General features: G+C 46.0%; 1 protein-coding gene across 4 annotated transcripts in view; it reads right to left on the bottom strand.

Annotated features, from left to right (window-relative positions):
* Nucleotides 1–22,406, bottom strand: part of NUMA1 (nuclear mitotic apparatus protein 1) — a 1,289,555-nt gene that overhangs the window by 1,194,803 nt on the left and 72,346 nt on the right. The window contains exon 1 of one of the 4 annotated variants that reach the window (XM_069640303.1): nucleotides 2,660–2,887. The exons of the other annotated variants lie outside the window; for them this stretch is intronic. The gene's annotated coding sequence lies outside the window, so the exon portion shown is untranslated. Of the gene's footprint in view, nucleotides 1–2,659; nucleotides 2,888–22,406 lie in introns of those variants that run through there. 4 annotated transcript variants of the gene reach the window in all.

The raw sequence follows: 22,406 nt of genomic DNA, 5'->3' as shown, positions 1-22,406 counted from the left end.
TGGAGGCAGAGAGCTCGAGAAGGAAGTTGAAGAGCTCAGAGTTGAGCTTAGCATCTCTAATCCCCTGTAGAGCATCAACGTTTGTGCTCTGCAGGGCCTACCAGTTATTTTTCAAACAGTCTTCTGAGATTTGCACCGAAGCAGTTCGTACAAGCTCAGGGGACAGTCACTAACACGCCCAACCAAGACCGAGGTCTCCGCAATGCATTTGGGCTCCTGAACCTTCTCTGCAAAGCAAAGGTGGCAGGTATAAATCTTCAGCAGCGATCTACCTCTTCTCCCTGTGTCAGCTAGGGTTCTCGTCAACAATGGAGACTGAACTTTCAACTACACACTGCGGAAAGTGAACACATGAAATATGATATACTTCACATATTGCTAGGGTTCGAATCGTCAAAAGAAACTTTAAAAGTGGGGGAGGGATTCTGACACACACATTTGGAAGGGACATCATAGGAAGTGAACAGATCCTAAAACTAATTATGCACATTTTATTAAACTGGTCTTTCACAATTGAAGAAAGTGAACAGACCAAATAAGTATTTGCCAAGAGAACATTTTCTTAGGCTGCTGGCCAATTATAGAAGGGACGCACCTTTTTTAAGCATCTTTAATGGAACATAGCCAGTATAGCGGGCTGTCAATGTGCGGCATTCCACTAGCAGTTAACAGTGATTCCTGTGGTCTTGCTGCTAAATCTCTTGCCTCCAACCCATACGACCTGGGTTTCAATCCTGGCAGCGACTTTGTTTCACACCAAAGGAATGCAGCAAGGCGTTACTCCGTTTTTATAGTCCTCAAAAGCCCAAATGGTAGACAGCATCCAGGCTTTCAAAAAAATGGCCAGAAGCCGTCCAGCCCCATGGTCCCTCGACTTTTGCCCAGGTCTCCATTCCAGTCTTTGCCCTTTGGACTACCATGACTCGGCTGGACCAGCGCCAATTTATCAACCACTCCTGCTGGGCGCCATGGCTGTTTGCTGGTAATACTAGTAGCCTTATACCGCAGAGGTTTAAAGTCAGCTCATTGCCCAGAAGGGGAGTATCGAAGCACTAGCCCAGACCTGCTGCCAGAGCCAGCAAGGTTGTCGGACTGTGGAGACAAAGTGCTGAGCTGCCGGAAGAACAGTGACTTGTCCAAGGAGAGAGGGGGCAGACAACCCCCACCTCAACCGGTGTAGAGAACCTGGGAGAGCTATGGATGCAAAGTGGTCAGGTTTGGTGCTTGCTCCTGGTCTGGGAATGGGTCTGCTCTAAACGGGACCAGAGCATGCACATTTCAGCTGTTGCCCTCCCACATCCCATTCCACCCGACCCACAGTGCTCACCAGGCACCAGCCCCGACACAACCAATCCCAATATTCTGCCTTCAGTCGTGAAACCGCTTTCATCTAGTCATATGGTGCAGTGGTGAAGTGCCCAACCTGTGAACCAGACGACCAGAGTTTGAATCCCCAACACGCCCTGGCGACCGCAGCTTATTCCGAATGCCAAGTAATTTGTACAGCCTCTGAAAGGCCTGTGGGGAAGGCATCCGCCCTCTGGAAAAAAAGTGGACGTACACCATCCAACCACGTGTACCCACGACTGGAGCCCTGCTACTGTTCACTCGTGTAGAAGGACGGAACGTGGTCTGCCAATCTCTAGGAGGGGTCCAGAGGTCTCCCGAGATCAGTGGCAAAGATTGTCATTCACTGTCCGTCACTGTCCTGGAGCAAGGAAGAGGGTGGATGGGTGAACTGCTCATCAACATTTCCACAGCCTCTAGCAGTTTAGTTCAACCCTCAGCTGGAAAAGTCACTCATTGAGTTTTAAGGGAGTCCTTGATGGGATCACCCAAGATGTAGGAGAGTGTTACTGCGTTTGGTTGGACTAAATTTGCTAGGTGTGCGAAATGTACACGGCTATTATAATTAACTGAATTTAGTACTTAAAAGAACCTGCTAAACACATTCTGGGACACAGTATTAAAACGAGAATTCTTTGCAGTAAGTGACCAAGGTCTTCGAGTCACTGACGTGTATCTTCATAGCAAGCTATTTAATTTCGGGTGAGGAACGGGGGGGGCAATTACTAATAAAAAGCCGGCTTTGGGTAGTTTTCTTTTCGATAAATATTTTGTCGCTTCGTATCCAACTGATCTCCCACCCACTGAAACGTATATGCGTCCCAGCCCCACGCACTATCTGCACTGCAGGTACTGCACTAAAAGCACGGGTTTTAAAGTACCCTCCACCAACCCACCCCCCCTCCCCATCACCTGCCCCCCGACATATGGGTTCGTCTGGAAGAGAACTGCAGTCAGTGGAAAGAAACCATCCTGCGCCGATCCAGTTATCCGAGCAGGGAGGCCACAGTACCCCAAAAGCCTGTCTGAACAGAGGGTCAGTCTGATCTACACGGGGTGCAGCAGCAGCCCTGGCCCTCCCCGCCCAAGCCGCAAATACCCTCCAAGTCTAAGTAGACACGCACTGGGACTTCGAGTGCCACTGTAAACCGAGCCACTCCATCCAGATTCACGCACAGAAATAAGATGAACTATTGTCCGGTCATGGCGCGATGGCACCAATGACCGCGGGTGAGCACTCGGGGTCCGAGAATGTACAGGTTATCACACGCAAAAGAGTGTGCTCCTGGAAGCGCTGCAAGCAAGGCCTTACCAAAGCGATCCACTTTAAATCCTGAACTGGTGCTGGCCCGCATCCAGGTCCCGTGTAAACGCCGCTTTCAGTTCCAGCAGGACAGCAAAGTCTGGCTAAGTTACAGCGCGACCGCGTAAAGTATGCGAAGTCGTAGCAAGAACAGGCGGCCGGGGTGCGGGGAAGCTCCCTGGCCGCGTTGCACTCACTCCTCCTGGCCCTGCCGCTCGGCTTTTCCTGGAAGCAGGCGGCGTCGCCCGATACCCAGAGTGCTCCGGGGCCTGGGATGTGGCTTGCACAAGCCCGGCGGCCAGTCCCGGAGCTGCCTGCGGCAGGGGGATGCGCGACCGACTGCTGCGGGGCTCCGTTTTCCAAACCTGGGTCGCTTACCGCCCACGGCGGTGCCTGGTCTATTCGGGCCTCTGCCGAAAGTCGCGTCAAAAACGACTACTTGCTTGCTTAATTCTGTAACCCGTTATTAAAAGTAATCAACACTCAAAACAAAAAAGGTTTTAAATAATGTACACATAGGCAAGAGATCAATTGCTCGCAAATATAGTTTCATTTTATAAAGACAATCTACAACAGAGACCCGTAGCACAATAGCAGGCGCTGCTATTAATAAAATAATCTCATGTTATCGACCTCCAAAGAGTGAAAGCGACCGACGGCCCTGCCGGGATTTTAAAAAGTCCCTGCAAATTATACACATGCTTCACAACTCTGCAACTTTCTCAAGAGGGCGATTTCCTAGAAGGAGCCAAAATTAAAAACGCCGCGTTGGGAAAAATCTCCTAGTGCCAACTGCAAAGGGATGACAGACCATATCAATGAATCCGTCCATTACCCAACCTATTTTGGCCTCAGAACACATACCACCACGTGCCTCTTTCCTCGACCCAGTTTTAACTTAAATGAAGGGGACTCGTGTGACGAATCAACTTCTGAGGCACCAGCAGGGATGATCATCAGTCTCTAAACCACCAATCAGCCTCACACCTCTAGTACATCAGAAGGGATCCGAACAGATTGCAAACACAAGCACATTAGAAACCTCCATCTCCAATTTTGGTAACGTGGACCGAAGGCTCATCTAGAAAAGGTGGTGGATCGTTGGTTACTCGCAACACAGTGAAAATACAATTCCCTATGATTATAAGGCACTGTCCAGTCAAGGTTTCATTACACATATCTACAACATATAACAGACCGTTCTAGCACACTACAAAATATAACCAGCCTGGTAAAGGAATGCAGAGGACAGTGTCAAAGAAGGAAAAGGGATGCACTCTGGATACTGCCAGGAGGGCAGTCAGTACAGTAATTGATCCCAAAAGTTCAAGGATACTTTGTTTCAACACAAAGGGAGCAATTGGTCGTAAAATGTCACTATGGGCCTTCAGAGATAGACAGAACCACAACGCACCTTGTGCTGTGGGAGTTATTGGTGCTCGACAAGGTCAATTTGGTTTCAGGGAGCTTTGCAGCTTCTGTGCCAGTTCAAGACGGGAGACAGCTCTGGGTACCCGGCAGCAGGCAGTCCTACACGGCGGCTTGGCGTCAGCAGTGCTGGTCAGCGGTTCTGAAGCACTGGCCGAAGAATGTCGACGGATTAAGCGACTCTGGCATAACAGTCAATGGTGCAATCTGTTGCAGCTAGAGGGGCTCTACTGGCTCAAAATTGTCCTTTAAGGCAGACGCCGGTAGATGCATGTCGATGCACTCCTCCTAGCTTCTTCACTGGGCTCATGTCATCCTTTAAGGCGGACGGGCCAAAGCGGAGTAGTGTTGCATGCAGTTGCCTGGTCCATGGCTTGGTTGAGACTCTGGAACTTCCCACCCTGGAAGCTTGCTGCAGAGCCTAGCAGGGCACGTTGTGTGCTGGCTGGGTACTAGTTCTGAAGCTGCTGGATGGTCCTCTGGATTTGGGATCACCCTCTGTTCCCTGGGAGATGTTTTGGGGAGGGATCTTGCTTCACTCTTGGAGGTCCTGGCTTTCCTTCAATGGCGGAAGATGTAAGGCGGACTGTACCTTCAGGCAGGGTACAATGCCAAGTTCTTCTTGCAAAGTCTTCAGATGATCTGCCAAAAGAGGGGCTGCACCCCCTTTTAAAGCCCATTGGACCATAGGTTTTGGTGTAGGCTAATCCTACCTTTGTGAACCAATATTGGATCCCCATCAACAATCCCCTGTAAGCATTAGGTCATAACCAGAGTGCTTTGCAACAGAAAAGGTAAAAGGGATGAAACCATGTAATACTAAGTACCACCCATCTTCCTGTCTGTTGTGGATCAAAGGGTCCCTCTGGTTAATGGAGCCCTCTGTGGTTCCCGATTAAAGCGGCAAGTCTCCCTTGAAGCTGCGGCGAGAGCAGACTTTCTGGCTCCGGCCAAACCCAAATACCTTCTTAATGGGGTCCGCCTGCAGGGAGGACTACTGTAAACACGCAGTGCCATACATGACATTTCAATGTCAATCGATACTGAGGGTGGGAGCTGGCTTCAAGTGGATAGTGCATATGAAAGGGTGTTGGGGTTTCCCAGTCTCCTTGGTTAGCCTTTGCAGCCAGGCCCCGTGTGGGCCTGTTAGAATTAAACTGATTAGTATATGAATGCTACCACCAACTATAGGGCTCAACAAAAGGTCAGGGTGGATCCATGGATCCTTCGTTAATTAGGCTGGCCATGGCAGGGGGAAGGTTTGGCCCTCCCCCTTCTGAGATGACATGGTGTACTCCTGGTCGTCATTTCTGAACTAAATGGGTCAGGTGGGTATTGCACCTGTAGGCGGTGTCCACCCAGAGTACAGAGGTCTATGCGCATGTCGTGCGGTGACCATAAGAAAATGTGTGTGGATTAGCCCCACACATTTTCCTGGAGGATGATCTGCCCCATTCAATTTAATTTTTTTTAAATTAAAAACCAGGCGACCGCCCACATACTTTGCAGATGGTCGAATACCCACATTCTGCCCCCCCCTCCCCAAGACCCTTTTACTAAACCTTAAAACCCCCACCTCTGCAAGACAGCCACCCATGGTCCTTACCATCCTGTTTTGTTTGGTCTGCACAGCTTGGTCACAATCTCGTTCGTGATTTACACTGCTACTGCCTGCTCTGCCGAATTGGGGCCAGTGGGGCCCATGCTCTGTTAAGTGGACTAGCCCATGAATCCTGTGCTGGAAGAAGCCAAATTGCATTTACATCCCATGGTTCAAGGGGAACTTATAGGCAGCCATGCCCACCTCTGTGGAAGCAGATACTTAGTTATCCAACTTTGTCACCCTTCTGACCCCCCCCCCACCCAGGGGAAGCTGCTGCGAGTGACCCTACTGACAAGGTTAATGTATCCCCTTCGCAAGGCTTACAGAGGGGCGCATCTCTCTTCGGGCCTCCAAGTATTCTTCATAGACAACGTAGTTCTTGCTCGAGGACATCCAAAATCTCTATACCCACATCTAAAACAGGTCACAAACGTTCCTCCCTTTTGAAACCCATACATCAAGTGGAGTTCTCGCAGAATTTATTTTACTATGGGAGTCCGTGCAGCCCTGCTCATGATGGGAATGGCTGTAACGGCCCATGGGCATATGCAAGTCAGACTGAGCTCACTGACAAATGTAGCACTACAACCTCCTGTTCTAGGGATCCAAACTCTTTGGTGAAGAGTGGACTGTAAGTTACAATGGGTTCATAAAGAGAAGCTCTGAGGATGCTCAGGGGAACAAAATAAAACCGAACAGTCACCCTGGTGTAATCCAACCTTCTCTGGACAATCAAGAGCCCAGCAGTCCATTTTCAGAAGTGGACGGAACTTCCAAGCATGCACAGGACACAGGCCCAGAAGATCAGACTCTTCTCCAAAATCATCATGCTACCGACTGGCAATGCTCCCTTCCGACTCAGTAACTTTAGGGATACCTAAAGTCCTCTGTAGGCCAATGCGTATTGGATTTTATACAGGGAGGCTAGAGTATAATTCTGCTCTTGCCCCTCCAGACTAAGGAATTGTGAACACTCCTAGCCTCTGTCTCCGCTGAAAAGGGCCTGCTTGATGAAGAAATTGGGGATCAAAGACAAACTAGGGCAATCGGAAATGTCCCTTGGCCAGATCATAGTCAAGGATGATTGTGACGAATTGCCATTTGGCAAGGGTATCGAGACCCTGACTGACTTTGATTTGTATTAATTTAATACAATTATACTAGTAATTCCATCTCTGGAAGGGTAATCTGCCAATCAAATTCCCCTTTTATAAACTCCATGCCAAAAGCATAAGTAGCCTGGTCTCCAGTTACAGCAGGTTCTGAAGTCACAGGTACCTATTTAAAGCCTGCAGTGACAGCCAAGTCTATGCAGAGCAGGGGCTGCAGTTAAGATGTGCACCACTGCTAAAAAAAAAAAAGGACAACTTAGATTAGGTTGTCCTGGTAGCACCTAACACTTTAAATATAAACAATACCAAAGTTTAAAAGGTATGGTGACCAACATCTGTTATCCAAGTCAGCGTCTGCCCTGTGAGGCCAGTTCAGCTGTGAAGTTTTTTGTGTATCCTCCCCAAGACAGGCAATCTTTGCTGCAAGACTCTAGCCTTGAGGTTTGCCACTCTGTATGCCTTTGTGAGGGACTGCAACACCCTCCCCATTGGGGCAGCCACTTCACAGGAAGCCGTCCTGTGATTAGGAATCAAAGGGCATAGTCCTTCACAAAAAGCTTTGCCTCCCCACCAGGGTGCTACACAGCAAAAAGGCTTTCAATCCTATTGGGAAGGAGGCAGGGTTAGTGTAGACCGACTTTACAGCTCGAGGAAGGTTACATCAGCCTGTTTCTCTCTGCCTCTACTTGTCTACGTTTCCCCTCCACTCCCTTCAGCACAATGCACTTTGCCTTCTGGCATCACACCCTAAGTCCACTTGTTCTAAGAACGGGGATTGGACCTCTAAAGCAGGCTAGGTTTAGTCTAATTGCCTGTGGAATTTTGCCTTTAAAAAGAAAGAATCTACCACCAGTTCTGAGATTGACTTTCAAACAAAAACCTGAGCAAGAATTCATTGGACCTCTGTTGGGAAAGTTGATTTCTCCAAAGTCCTCTGCCAGTGAGGTGAAGACTGTGTCCAAGAAGGAGGAGTTTAGTTTTAGGCCACATACAAAGCAATTTGAACCGCAATTTGAGCCTGTTCCACTGCATTGAACCATAAAGACCCATCTGGAGCAGCCTTTGGCACTCACCCGCTCTTCAAACCCCTTAACTGCACATTCGAACCCATTTGCCGCTACACCACGCTAACTGAGCAAATCATTGCCCAAGCTTGATCGAAGCCCTTCAGTTTGTCCGCAGCCTTCAAAACAGTCTTGTCAAACTGCTAGCAACTTCGTTGCAGCTTTCCATAGACCGTCAACTAGACCCTAGGGGATTCTTCGAACTGTGACCTTAAAATGCTGCACCAGAGCCGTTCAACTCACTGTGCATCGAGTCACCAGCCCCTTCGCCGGCGAGCAGATTGTCAAACCGAACCTGGGAGCCCTCATGATCCACATTTCTCAGAGCATCACATTCAAACTGTACAGGTTACTCTTTTACCTCTGCTCAACATCCACTCCACGTCTAGAACAGCTTGACTGCTGTACCCTCCCCACCAGGGTGCTGCACACCGAAAAGGCTTTCGATCCTATTAGAAAGGGGGCAGAGTTAGTGCAGACAGAGGGCGTTCTTTAAAAAATATTTTTAACCATGTTCTGCTCTCCTTAAAGCAACAAGTAAAGTAGCTGACACTTTAGCACCAGTAGGGTCTTGGTTCGGATGGTCTAAGCCAGTGGTCCTCAAACTACGGCCCGCGGGCCACATGCGGCCCACGGAGCGCATTTACCCGGCCCGCCGGGTGTTTTAGCCTCAGGACATCCTTGTGTTTCCGAAAGATGCTTTCGGAACACAAGGATGCCTCTGAGAAGTCCCTGCGGCCCACGTTTACTTTAAAAACGCGGGGACCGCTGGGAGTAGGCGCACGCAGCGACGTCACTGACGTCCCATGCGTGCGCACGCCCATGGAAACCGAGGCGGAGAAGCGGAGAAGAAAGGACGCGCGCTGGAGGTAAGTGTTTACCAGCGGCGCGTCCCTTCGGTGTTCTGACCACCGGTCCTGCTATGGCCGGAGCGGTGGTCAGAAGGGATGTCCCGATACCAGTATCGGGACTGATACCAGGCATTTTTATGGTATCAGGGACTCGTTTAGAGTCCCCGATACCATGCCCGGTACATAAGCCCCGCAATGTGGGGGGAACTATACTGTCAATGTAATGTGGGGGGAACTATACTGTCAACGTAATGTGGGGGGAACTATACTGTCAACGTAATGTGGGGGGAACTATATTGCCAGCCTAATGTGGGGGGGAACTATACTGACAGCCTAATGTGGGGGGAACTATACTGCCAGCCTAATGTGGGGGGAACTATACTGCCAGCATAATGTGGGGGACTATATTGCACCTAATGTGGGGGAATGTTGCTGGTATATTGTTTTTATTGGTATTTTACTAATAGCAATTTGGAATCCCTAGGAAACAATGATGTCAAGAAAGAGAAAAATTGACTCGGAGTGTAGGATATTCAAAGAAAAGTGGACTTATGATTACTTTTCCATACAGTACAAGGAAAGAGCTGTGTGTTTGATATGCCAGAATATAGTGTCTGTGTTCAAAGAATACAATTTGCGTCGACACTATGAAACTCAACATAAAGATAAATATGATTGTTTGGTCGGAGAAGTGAGAAAAGATAAAATATTAAAACTGAAAAATACATTGACAGCTCAGCAAAATACTTTTGTGAAGCAGAAGCAGCTAAATATTTCATCACTGAGAGCAAGTTTTCAAGTTGCCAAGCTAATAGCGCGCACTGGCAGACCATTCGTGGAGGGAGAATTTGTTAAAGAATGCCTTCTTTCTGTTGCCAAAGAGATGTGTCCAGAGAAGGCCGATTTATTTAGTACAGTGAGTCTTTCAGGACCTAAACTTTCACGGACGGATTGAAGAAATGGGAGACAATCTATCAGCATTTGCAAAACCTGACAAAAAAAACTTTCCTATTTTTCCTTGGCATTTGACGAAAGCAATGAGGCTCGTGATTCTGCACAACTTTTAATTTTTATTCGTGGGATGAATGACAATTTCGAAGTCACAGAAGAGCTTGCTGCACTGCAAAGCATCAAAGGAACAACTACAGGAGAGGATATCTATGAAAAGGTTTGCCAAACTTTGAATGGTTTGGAGCTGGACTGGGCTAAACTAGCCAGTGTGACAACTGATGGTGCTCTTAGCATGGTGGGGTCTAAGAAAGGAGTAATTGCTCGCATTAACCAAGAGATGGACAAACATAATTATTCTCATCCAATAGCCATACACTGCCTCATCCACCAACAAGCGCTGTGTAGTAAATCACTAAAGTTTGACTCTGTTATGACAATTGTGATATCTTGTGTTAACTTCATTAGAGCTCATGCACTAAAGCACAGACAATTTCAGGAATTTCTGTCTGAGCTAAATGGTGACTGGAGATGTTCTGTACCACACAGAAGTCCGTTGGCTGAGTCGAGGGAGAGTTTTGAAACGTTTCTATGACTTACTTCCACAGATTACAGCTTTTCTTCTTTCAAAAAACAAAGTACCACCAGAGCTCAATGATGCAGAATGGAAATGGCACTTTGCCTTTCTAACAGATGTTAACAGAGCTACTCAACAGTTTCAATGTGCAACTTCAAGGAAAAGGGAAGCTCATCTGTGATATGCAATCACATGTCAAAGCATTTGAAGTAAAATTAGGCCTCCTCATCAAACAAGTGAAGTAGGAAAACTTCTGCCATCTACCCACAACTCAAAATCTGTTAGCGGAAAAACCATTGGTTGCATTCCCAAACAAAACATGTGTGGATTCACTAGAAAAATTGCAAAAGGAGTTCCAATTTAGATTTAAAGAGCTTCATCTCCATGAACAGGACATACAGCTTTTCCGTAACCCATTTTCTATTGACATTGAAAATGTGGATACAATTTACCAAATGGAACTGGCTGAACTGCAGAATTGTGACTCTCTGAAAGACGCATTCAAGTCAAGCAGCCTTCATAGTTTCTATGCATCTCTCCCTTCCGAGACATATCCTCATCTCAGGAACCATGCACTCAAAATGGCAACCATCTTTGGCAGCACTTATATCTGAACAGACTTTTTCCAGAATGAAACATCTGAAATCTCCAACCAGATCTAGACTAACGGATGAACACTTACATCACTTGTTACGACTAGCAGTGACAAATATGGAACCGGACATTGACCATCTCGTTAGCCAAAAGCAGGCCCATAGTTCCCATTGAAATACTGGTAAGTTTGTTGATTTTAACTTTACTTGTTCTTCATTTTAAATATTGTATTTATTGTATTTATTCCCGTTTTGTTTCTTCACTTCAAAATAAGATATATGCAGTGTGCATAGGTATTTGTTCATAGTGTTTTTTTTTTTTTTAACTATAGTCCGGCCCTCCAACGGTCTGAGGGACCGTTAACATGACCCCCTGTTTAAAAAGTTTGAGGACCACTGGTCTAAGCCCTTCACACCTTGGTTTACTGATAAACTGTGAGCTTGGAAACAAGGGGGGGGGGGCAACGTTTGGAGCACAGATGGCGGACCAACTATGATTTGGAAGCCCGGCTAGCTTACAAACTAGCGGTACTGCATTATCACAATATTGTTACAGAAAAATCAAATTTTTATATTAATCGGATTACAGAGGCATCATGCTTCTCACGGGAGCGTTTTAAAGTTGCCAAGGAACTCTCCTTCCTTCGACAGCAAAAGACAAGGTGCCTGATTGTTGGGCGCAATGTCTTTTTTACGGACAAGATTAGGTGTATTCGACAGGCCATCAACTACCTGAACCAGACACTTTGCCTGGCCAGCCCAGATGTTGGCCTGTCCATTAAACGGGAGATACCCATCTCAACCATGCATTTTCAGTTTGAACCCATAGATGACGTTACTGTCTCTAGGGCACCGAGCCAGCTTACATCTGCTTCTCCTCTTGACCCTGTCCCTCTTCATATTCTTAAGGCTCTTCCTCCTAAAGCCATCTGTGCTTACAGCAGCTCTTCAATACTTTTCTTCTGGGGTGATTCCAACCTCTCTAAAGCATGCCCTGAGCCACTTCGACCAAAAAAATATATAAGTTCTCTTGATGCTATTATAGTGGACAATTACCAGCCTATTTCCCTGTTGCCAGTATTGAGAAAACGTATGGCGGTTGCGGTCACCCCGTTTTTTTCATATTTTCTTGAAGTTCACAACTGCTTGCCTGTGTACTAATCAGGCTTTAGGCCTATGATGGGTTACGGCGTCTGTTATGGTCGCTCTTTTGTATGATCTAGCCTGGCTTCAGGACTGGAGAGGGGGTCAGAGTACTTCTCCTTGTCGACCTCTGCACTGCCGTTGATACAGCATACCATGGCATTCTGTTGACCCTGCCTGGAGCAGGTGAGTATTTCAGGGGCTACTCTTGCCGGGTTCAAGCCTTCTTTGGCAGAGCGTACGCCAACTGTTTATTTTAAAGCTTGCCGTTCTTATTCATCCGTTCTTTCTTGTGGGGTGCACAGGGATCTTTCCGCTCTCCATTTCGGTTTAATTCATTCCTACGCCCACTGGCAGATCTTATTTCTGAGTCAGGGGTCCACTTTTATACATATGCTGATGACACCCAACTGGTGTTCCGGCTGGATTCCCCCATAAATTAGCCTCCCTTTTGGCAAATGGATGTCAGTGAACAGGTTGAAGCTCAATGGAGGGAAACAACAACGTTCTTGTGTTTGGTCCCCAGACCATCACTAGTACTTGGAGCTCCCAAATTTGGACACTCCCTTGGCCAATGTTCTACCCGCAGTGCATCGGTGAAGATTCTTCCTCCCGGCTCTTGGGAAGCCCAGCTAGCAGCAGTTTGCAATGCTCGTTTTGGGAAACGGAAAGTATTAAAGAGCCTTCATTTTCTTCCTGGCAAGTGCCGGGTCAAAGTAGTTACCTCCACGATTATGGGGGTTTTGGACTATTGCAATGGGGTCTATATGGGACAGCCAAAACAGGTGCAGCGGCAGCAAGTACTGTAAAACTCTGCAGCGCGGCTTTCCCCGGCCTAGACCCACAGACTGGGTCAGTCTGGGGGCATAGTTAAGTCAACTGCACTGGTTGCCGGTGAAGGCCCAAGTGGAGTTCAATATATGACACATCGAGCCCTTCATGGAACAGGCGCCAGTTATTTGAAAAATAAGCTGGAGCGCTTCTATCCCGCTTCGTCTCTCCATTCATCTTCCAATGTGCCTCGCTACTAATGTGCCCAACTTAGGGTCTGCTTTTTGGTCTTGGCTCCCCTTTAGTGAAATGGGCTTTCTCTCTTTCTTGGGGAAATTGAAGAGCATCTGCCTTTCCGGTAAGCTCTGAAATTTCTTTTTTTTTTTTTACTTCTCTGCTGGTCTGATTTTTCTCCCCTCCTGAATCCCCGCCTTTTGCCAGTGCCTAGATGTCCATGGGCCATAGTTGTGCTTTAAGTCTTCGATACAATACCCTAGCCACACGTTCAAACCGGTTTGGCACTGCACCTCGCTAGCTGAGCCCGTCGTAGCCTCGGCTCAAAATACAAGCTTTTTATTCCATCTGCTAACTTCAACCCTGCACTCGGCCCACGAGCATCTTGAATCATCTTAATCACCAGCCAAACAGCACAGCTATTGGCAACAGGCAGCCTAATCCTTGAGAGGTAGGGCCTAAACATCAGGCTCTTTCTACTCCATCTATGGGGGTTCAGCCCATCAAAAAGCCCCCCACCCATCAGAGCCACTATAAGCCCTGTCGTAATGTTGCAACCTGGTGTGCTAGGAAAAAGCACAACTGCTGTTCCCCGGACACAGCCAAGTTTCTTCAGGATGGTTATCACCTCGGTCCAGTTCCACCCTCAGATCAGTGGAAGGCCATTCATGCCTTCCGGGCTATTTGTGAAGATTTCTAAGATTTTGAGATTCTTATCTGCAGGCAATTGTAACATCGCACCCCAGGATAAAATCAATTACTAATCAGGCCCTTCCCATGGATTTTCAATCCCTGCAGGGACCCCTTTTTGAGGCGCTGCAGTTTGCGGACCTGAAGCACTAGATCCTTAAAACTGCCTTCATCGTCACCATCACTTTAGCCCCAGGATAGGTAAAGTTGGGTGACAATGTGAGGGAGGTGACCCTTGACCAACTGGACAGAATCTCTCTTCAGGTCCTCAAACCATCTGACTTTTGGAGGTCCCCAATAAAAAGGCACAATGCCCTTTTCCTACCCATTAGCCACTGGATTAAGGATTCAGTCGCCTTGGCTTAGTCTACTGTGGGCTCCCCGGTGGGGTAGTGCATCATTTTACCAGAGGAACACCACTTCTTGGGCAATGGCAGCTGCAACCCTGGCTTCTCCCAACACTTGCCTTATCTGCTTTCTCGGCAAGTGGACCATGGGTTTGCCTTAGAAGTTCTTCAATCTGTCCTTCCATAAAGACCAGATTTTGTATTTTATGGGCATTCAAAAAGGTACGCCATCTTGTTCTTAGGAAAGGTCAATCTCTCTTTGGCAATCTTCATTTAGCTAGGACAGGAAGGTATGAGGTGGGCTAATGCTCAGATTAACAGTAGTCTTCATTAACCCTGAACCTATTCTTCCTCACAGTCCCAACAATCCTCCTCTCACTCCATGGGCTAAAGATTACTCAATCTCCTTGGTTAGGCCTCAGGCCATGACTACCAAGGTCGTCCATCTTCTACCCTCCCTAGTGGTTGCAAGTGGAGAGGGGTTTGGAGGGAACAAGCATTTTTATTTTTTGAAGTTTAGTGAAGGGTCTGGCTGTGTGGGAGGGTGGGCAGACAGACTTTAGTTTAATTACTACGATGAAGTGTAGGACTAGGTCTAATGATATGATATGGCATTTATAACGCACCTATACACTAGTGTTTGTGTATAGCCTAAATGAAGATTACAGATAAGTAAACTAAGTGTTGTGGTCTTCAGTTTAACTACTGAACAATAATAGACGTTTCCAGGTCCACCTATCCCGTCAAAGGTTAACTGCCATAACAAATGGAAGTCTGGAGAGATTCTCAACATTGAACATCAAGCTAATTTGACCGACTGACATCAGATAGGAACTCCCTTCTATTGACCATTATTTGACATGGATCAAGAGAAAAAGTTACCACCAACCCACATAGGTTGTAGTGTTCATCATCCAATCAATCAATCTGTGGCAAAAGTTAAACTATTCCACTCTGCTGAACTTGCGTACAACCAACTACCTGAAGTTATGGCGGTATATCCCTACATCACAGGTGAGTGGGTTACCCATCTCGAATAATCCCCCCCAATATTTGGCATCTAAAAAAATAAACTAACTAATCCGAGTTCCACACTCTTCCTACTGGACGCAACTCAAAGTGAAAACCGATATCCTTATGTTCCTTTGTTATTCTTGGGATACAAAGCGGGTGTATAAAAGTCTCTAAAACAAAGCAACTGTGTGGGGAGGATGGTCTATCACTGTACATCTACCAGTATTGCCACACACAAACACTTACTAGAGAGCTCACTATTGCCGACATATTCAGGCCCCTATTCAATTTTGCATAATTCCTCAGGGCCCAACAATTCAACTTGTTGAACCTGGAGGCTAAGGAAAAGAACAATCAGGATGCAGTGCCGGGCGGCTCACCACTGGCCCAATCAGAACAGAGTGTGACTTGAGTTGCTAAGGCAACGCAGTCCAGGGTGCCAATTCCCCCACCCACACATCCTATGGAACCCAGACAGAGTGGCACCAGTTGGAGGGCTTCTGTGGAGAAGCCTGCCAAAAAGTGGAACAAAGGGCCCGACCTTGGTTGGAGTAAGAGACGGACACGAACGCCATTTTAGAAAAGAGTTCTGGTGAAAAGACCCAACCATTGATTTAATATTAAATAAATAAACCAGCGGTATCTTTAACATTGCACCAAAAAGTGGTGCATTTAAAATCAATGGGAAAATCCCATAGGAAATATTCTGGTGGAATATTTTGCGTGGTAACCACTGCCACCAGCCAGAAACTCGACAAGGGGGGACTGGACAGTGCCCCTTGGAAACAGACCCAGGGGCAATCGAATTAACCCCTTGCAGTACTTCCACAATATGATGGTTTGTACTGGTTCTGTTCACAATGTTGGACTAGTAAAGTCAATGGTGACTTTACATGCCCTGGTAGACAGTAGTCAGTCCCAGGGTATGGAGTCTATGTTTGGGGATCACTATGACACCCCTGTGTTACTGCACGGAGGGTGCTGTGTAACACATACACAAAAACAGATGATACCCTATGGAGTAAAAAAAAAAAACATAGCCCCTAAGCACACAAAAAGTCAGAGCCATACCTCAAATCATGCCTAAGAGTGGGAGGAAAAGAGTCTCACTCTTAGCAGGAGAAAAAAAAAAATCCAGCAAAGCTGCTGGGGCACTCACTAGCAATTAGAAAAACAGGTTTGTTGCTCCCGGCTATCTTGCTTGTAGTTTGTGAAATGATTATTTCTGACACCTTGGTTAGTATGAATTAATTCGTTTATTGTTCGTTGTTTTTCTGGGTGATTTTTTCCTTTAAATACATGTGTTTTTGAAAAACACTCTTTGGAACTTGACGAGCAAGTTAGGTCAGCCGACACGTGTTTCGACCTTACGGTCGTTCTCAAGGCTGAACAATATTCAATTAGTGACAAGGTAGTGACATATTACATTATTTTCAACAGTGGTGTTTAAGGTGATGTGCAAACATAGTGATAGGTAGTGACATAACAAACACATTGATGTGTCGATATAAAGAAAGTTTAAAAATGGGAGAAAAGGAGGGAGGAAGAGACGAGAGAAGAAAGTAGCTGGTTAAAAATTGTGCTAAAGGTAAAATAGATTGAGGTAATTGCCTCTTACCCAGTTACGGTTTGCTGTGTGCCCAAAGTGGGGTTCTGTAATATAAACTGTCCTTTACGGCAGTCCTGGCTCCTGTTGGGCCCTGGGATGAGAAAAAATATATATGTATTGGGGGGAGGGGTTGGTGGGAACTTGCAAAATGATTCCCCCCAAGGTGCGTCAATGGTCCCATTCGTCACGTTAAGAATGTTGGCTGTGGTCATTGCACATGAACACGGTGGAAAACATCAAGGGCTTTTCTTGAATAGCCCTTGTGTGTTCCCACCTCGTGGGCGTGTTGGCGGCGGTACTAGCAGTATCATCAAGATATGTAACTGTCCAAAGGTTGGCCCCAGGCAATGATTTGGCTGGGGTTGTTGAAATAGATGGTCCGGGATGTACATCAGGGGCTCTTTTGGGATGTGCCCCTGTGTTTACCCAGCCATATAGAGCATTGAATTGCATATCCTAGTGTTGAAAAGTGAAAAAGAAAAATTATAAAAATAAGCACTTAATGTTATCCATTGCCCATGTGTGGGCAAGGAAGCTTTGCGTCCCTGGGGTGGGCTGGGAGGCTTACCTCTATGCTCCGTCAGGCGTCCTAGGCGGTGCTCCGCTGCTTCTGCACACCGCGCTGGGTGCCGCCATTAAGAGCTGTTTGTTTCCTGTTGACTCACGTCAGTCTCGGGTCGCGCATGCGCAGGGTATAGTGTCTTAGCGCTAATCCCGGCGCATGCGTGTCTTGGTTGGCGACTTGCGCATGCGCCGCGGATCAGTGAGACACTCACCGGATGAACGCTTGTGAATTGGAACGGGGGTGGGTGGTCCTAGCCAATGGCTGCGAGGTAAAAGGGATCTAAGGGGAACCTGAATTAATGATGCAGTTATGGGTTATGTAGTCTGCGGGGATCAAGGGAGTACGAAGGTTGAGTCCAATTATGGGTTAATTCATGAGGCGATATGAGTCAGTGAGGCATGGGTGCGTGAATGTGGCATCACTTGCATTGTGCCCATAATAGGGTCAATTAAAAATAAATATAAAAAGGTGTGTGTAATATGGTCTCTTGTTGGGCCATGTTATACCCAAACCTGAGGTCACGAATCCCTGTGGGGGTTGAGGAGTAGGAGGAGAGGTAGAAAAGGTAGAAAATTGTAGAAATAGTAGAAGAAGGGGGAAGAGGAAGTTTACAGGAAGACATTTAAATCATGGTCTTTATTAAGGCCATTTTTCACACATCTGAAATGACAAATTAAACGTGCTTCCTCTTGTCTTAGTTTTCGGATTCTGTCTCCTCCTCTGGGGCCAGTCGGACCGTCCCGAGTCCGATGAACCTTATATCACTCTTATTTTCCATTTGGTGGTTCTTCTGCCAGTGGTTTGCCAGTGGCAGTTTGGGGTCTTGTGAATGTATGCTGTTCATATGCTCTCTAATCCTGAAGCGTGTCTCACGGATGGTGCTGCCTATGTATATTTTGTTGCAAACACAGATAATTGCATATATTACAAATTTGCTTCTACAATTAATGTGCTCAGTGATGTTGAAGATTGGGCAGCCTGAGAATTTGGCACATTTGGTCTGTGTTGCATGCTTGCACATTGAGCATGTCCCGCATTTCGTGAAACCAATTGGTGTCAATGTAACCAAAGCTAAACAACCTTTTTGCCTTTATTGTATATAATGTATGTGACCTACAGCAATGTAACCAAAGCTGAACAACCCTCTTGTGCCTTCTGCGCCCCTATACTCCTGGGTCTGGCGAGAATTATAAATATTAAAACAAAACAGACAAGCTTTCATTCAACATTTTACCTTTTTTTTTTAAAAAAAAGACTTTTTTTCCTTTAGTTTGCAAAGCCCATTTTACACATGTGGGGCAAGCTGCTAGCACTTTGCTTTTTAAAATTCGGTTTTGACTTTCCATCCGGATTCCCACACTGTTTCGTAGCCATGGTTAATTTCTTGTGGGCAGTAGTTTAATATAAGTACAGATGCCCTGAAATTGACATAGCCCAGAAAGCTGGAGTTTTTTTGAACTACTGATCTTTGATACTTTGTAAAAATGAACGTGCTTCCCGTACGTGTAAAAGTGAAGCTTCGTTATTGATTTTTCTCAGATTTGGTTTGACAGAGCCCGCCATTCAGGAGTCCTGCTTGAATTTGCTGAAGCACAATGGGGATATGAATGGGCATGACAGGGCCTTATTAATAGTAGTAGTTTGAGGAAGAACAGATGAAGAGCGTCAAAACGGCATCAATTGTAAAGGTGAAATACTTTTCAGAAGGGACTTTGGGCTTTCAGGAAACCAGTGCTGCTTTTTCCACTCTATTTCTTTTGTACATGTAAGAACACACTGGCAGGCTTCCTCAGTGTGCCCCCTTGTTCCATCTTGCCCAATATGTGCTTGGCAAGATGGTGCAGCAATCTTTTAGTTGCTGCAAAACGCAGTTTTGAGGCCATGATGCGCACAGGAGCCAGCATAGCCATTTTGCTGTTTCTGCTGAAATGCAGCTTTGTGATGATGGAAGGAATTCTGTTCAGTGGGTCAATGTAGCCCACAAACTGGTTCCCACTGGTCAATTGAGAAGGCAGGTATCCAACGATTCCAGCAGCCCTTCACCTTCAGTGTGATTTTGGGTAGTTTGCTGCTCTGTACTCCATGACTCATTCCCACAAGTGGCAAAGTTTGGGTGTAGTGTCTCCCAAGTTAAAGGAATACTGGAAGCACAGTTGGCACCCATCACAAAGAAGCATCCCTACAAACATTTGGCTATCATTCCAGTGGCCACATTCAAACAGGATGTGGGTTCACCTTTAAATCCTAGACATCCCATTCAGAAACTCACCAGATCCTGTCTTTGCTGTCCCCGGACTCTGCCTTCCTGGCCTCAAGTTAAACACTATATAGGGCAGCATACATTTCCTTTCTTACAAATAAAATCAAGTCCGCAGCGGACCTCCATTATCAATACAAGTAAACTCTGTGGGCTCTGGCAGGGAACACCTATACTGCCAAATTTTAAACAGTGTAAAGCGCCAGGGTGACTGTTCTCGCTGCCACCATCTTCCGGGATACACCGCTAACTAGGCCAGTTTTCTGGCAAAGGGTACTTTTGCACACCCATTCCCAGAGCCCAGGGTCTCTCTGGGAGAACAATTCACAGAGTTGCGGCCTTAACAAGGCCTGTGGCGAGGACTCTCTAGGGAGACAGGTTGGTGACAAAAATAAGGTAGGGTTGGTCGACTTCAAGCCAGCTCAGGAGGCACACCCTAAAAAGGAGCAGTCTTGTACCGGGGTTATGTAATGGATAGCTGTGCTACTGAAGTCCTAGTCCTATGGTATGTATATGTGTTGCACAGGGTCTTTGGGAAAAGCATTTGAGTACTAGCTGAGGATTTTTTTTGTTTTGTTTTTTTTTTATTATTACACACAAGAGTAGGATACACCTTCGCCTCCATTCTCTGTTCAGAAAAGGGAACATACATATAGCAGGCCTCAAAATCAGAACTTGCCGCTAGCCATTGGCGAGTGATCACTTCTTACTCCTGGCAAGTAAGAAGTGCTGTGTGCATTTTGGAAATTGAGGGGCGAGGGACTCTATACCTGGATAGTAGCTTTCAATTTTAAATGTTGACCCATGTATATAGAGAGGCTTATAGATCCCAGATAGGGCGCAGCATTTCATATCAAGTGAATCAGGCCTGTGTACGAGGGGGTGTGGTGGAGCCATCTGACAATTTATGAGGGGACTGTGCAGTGGTCCCAATTCCACATATTCGTTTGGCAAGCCGCCAAAATGGAATATACCCATTTACTGAATGGAGGTAGCCCAAGTACCCAGTTGTTGCTTGTTGCATGGAACTATGTTGGGAACAGGAAATAAACAGCCACAAATTATAACAGGTCCCTCTGCTGTCACCCACCCTGCTTCACATGTAAAGGTGCAGTATGGTTTGCAGCAAAAGATCAATTTTAGAATCAAAGTGGATTTTTACCTGGCTAAAAGACGGACAACTATAATGTAATGAATTGGATGCATGGCCAAACAACTCTAGACGTCTTACTAAATTTCAAAGTGGTTTCAGAAAGAGCCATAGCACCGTGCTCAATGGATTTAATTCACGTTCTGGCACAGTTTGCAAACCAGAATCAAGGTGGGCACTTTACATTACAAGTATAGATCGTTCAATAACTTTGATATGGTAATCCATGATAGATGATGGCGAAATCACAAGGGTCTTGAATATTTTAATCCCCACACAGGCTACATTGAAAATCAGGTTGAACATGCAGGGGATCCCATAAATCAGTAGATTACAAGTGCTTACAACAGGGTTGTATGTGAGCACCCGCCTATTCAACATACAGGTCTCTGATATGGGTGAAATTCTGTCAAAAGTGGATTTTGCATCCCAGATCATCTGAACATCAAAAACATTAACATATGCTGATGATGTTCTACTGTTGTACTATACACAGAGATTCAACGAATGATCAACACCTTCACTACGTATGCAAAAGAATTATTTAAAAGTGAATGCCTCAACAAAAATTTTAGGTTTTGCAGAAATAAGTTAACTTTTTTTTTTTTAAATACAGCTATAGGTGGAGTGCAAATGACCAGGTTTTGGAAATTACTAAGAAGTTAACTTATTTGGGTTTTCAATTACTGTCCTCCCAATGAAGGAGGCCCTAAACTCAAAACAGGTCGATAAAGACGAGGCTTTCATTCCACAAGTGAAGTGAATAAATCATAGGTACAGTGGTTTCTCTGTTCAATCTTAACAAAATTTCTACCTAGGGAAAGCCGGGCCACCCCTTTCATTTGGTTTTGAAATCCTATATTTGGCAAACAAGATTGACTAGGGGGAAATTGAGGGAAAAGTGTGGAAAGTGACTTTTACCCTCCCAAATTGCATTCCAAATTCAGTTATATGTTATGAATTGGGGTTGTTCGCAGTTAAGGGATAGTTCCACTGGCACGTGCTACATTTCTATAGGTAAATCCTTGTGCCTATTGAGAACTCCTTATTTGAGGATTCATCCCATCCTAATTGGAGAAAGAATAGTTTGCCCATTACATAATTTTAGGGCAAGAGCAGAAACCACCACGGCAGACAGTATGTTAACAGACGGTCCTCGTTGGCAATCCAGGGGAGGCAAAAAGGAGACACTTCAACAAAGATTGGTCAGACACTAGGGATAGTATACTAAATTACAAATTATATAACCATCTAAAATGGGATGTGTGTAACCAGGGCACTATTCTGAAATATCTGACCACTATACCCAACTGGCGTACGCAGTTTGAGATTTAGATTTAATGTGCTGCCAACTGGCAATACCAATTCCATTAGAAGTGGGGGTGTAGTACCAAGACGTATCTGTACTTACTGTCAAGAATTGGGAGTATTGAAAAACCTTTCACTATACATTCAGAAAATAGTGGAAGCTCTGGAGCGGGGTGCTTTGGACGCACCTAAAAGTGCATCTACGAGGTGTCCTACCTTATTTTTTGGCGACGATGCGACAATACTTACATCGCTGAAAGGTCTTAAACTAGCGCTTGATATTTTTTGGGGTAAATGCAAGGATCTTGCATTAGAAGTAAACGTCACCAAAACAAAAGGTAATGGTTTTTAAGCCACCATTTACTAAGTCCTGCAAGCTGAGAGATGAACTCGAAGGTCAAGAATTGGAGCAAGTTAGGTACTTCGATTATTTGGGGATTGGATTTAGTGACGCAGGAGGTTGGGCTGGCCAATTGTTAAAAGCTAAGGTTA

The sequence above is a fragment of the Ambystoma mexicanum genome, chromosome 7q, assembly GCF_040938575.1.
Source record: "Ambystoma mexicanum isolate Mex_15411 chromosome 7q, UKY_AmexF1_1, whole genome shotgun sequence".
Classification (NCBI taxonomy): Eukaryota; Metazoa; Chordata; class Amphibia; order Caudata; family Ambystomatidae; genus Ambystoma; species Ambystoma mexicanum.
The sequence above is the reverse complement of the archived record's forward strand: the minus strand, read 5'-3'. Positions and strand labels throughout refer to the sequence as shown.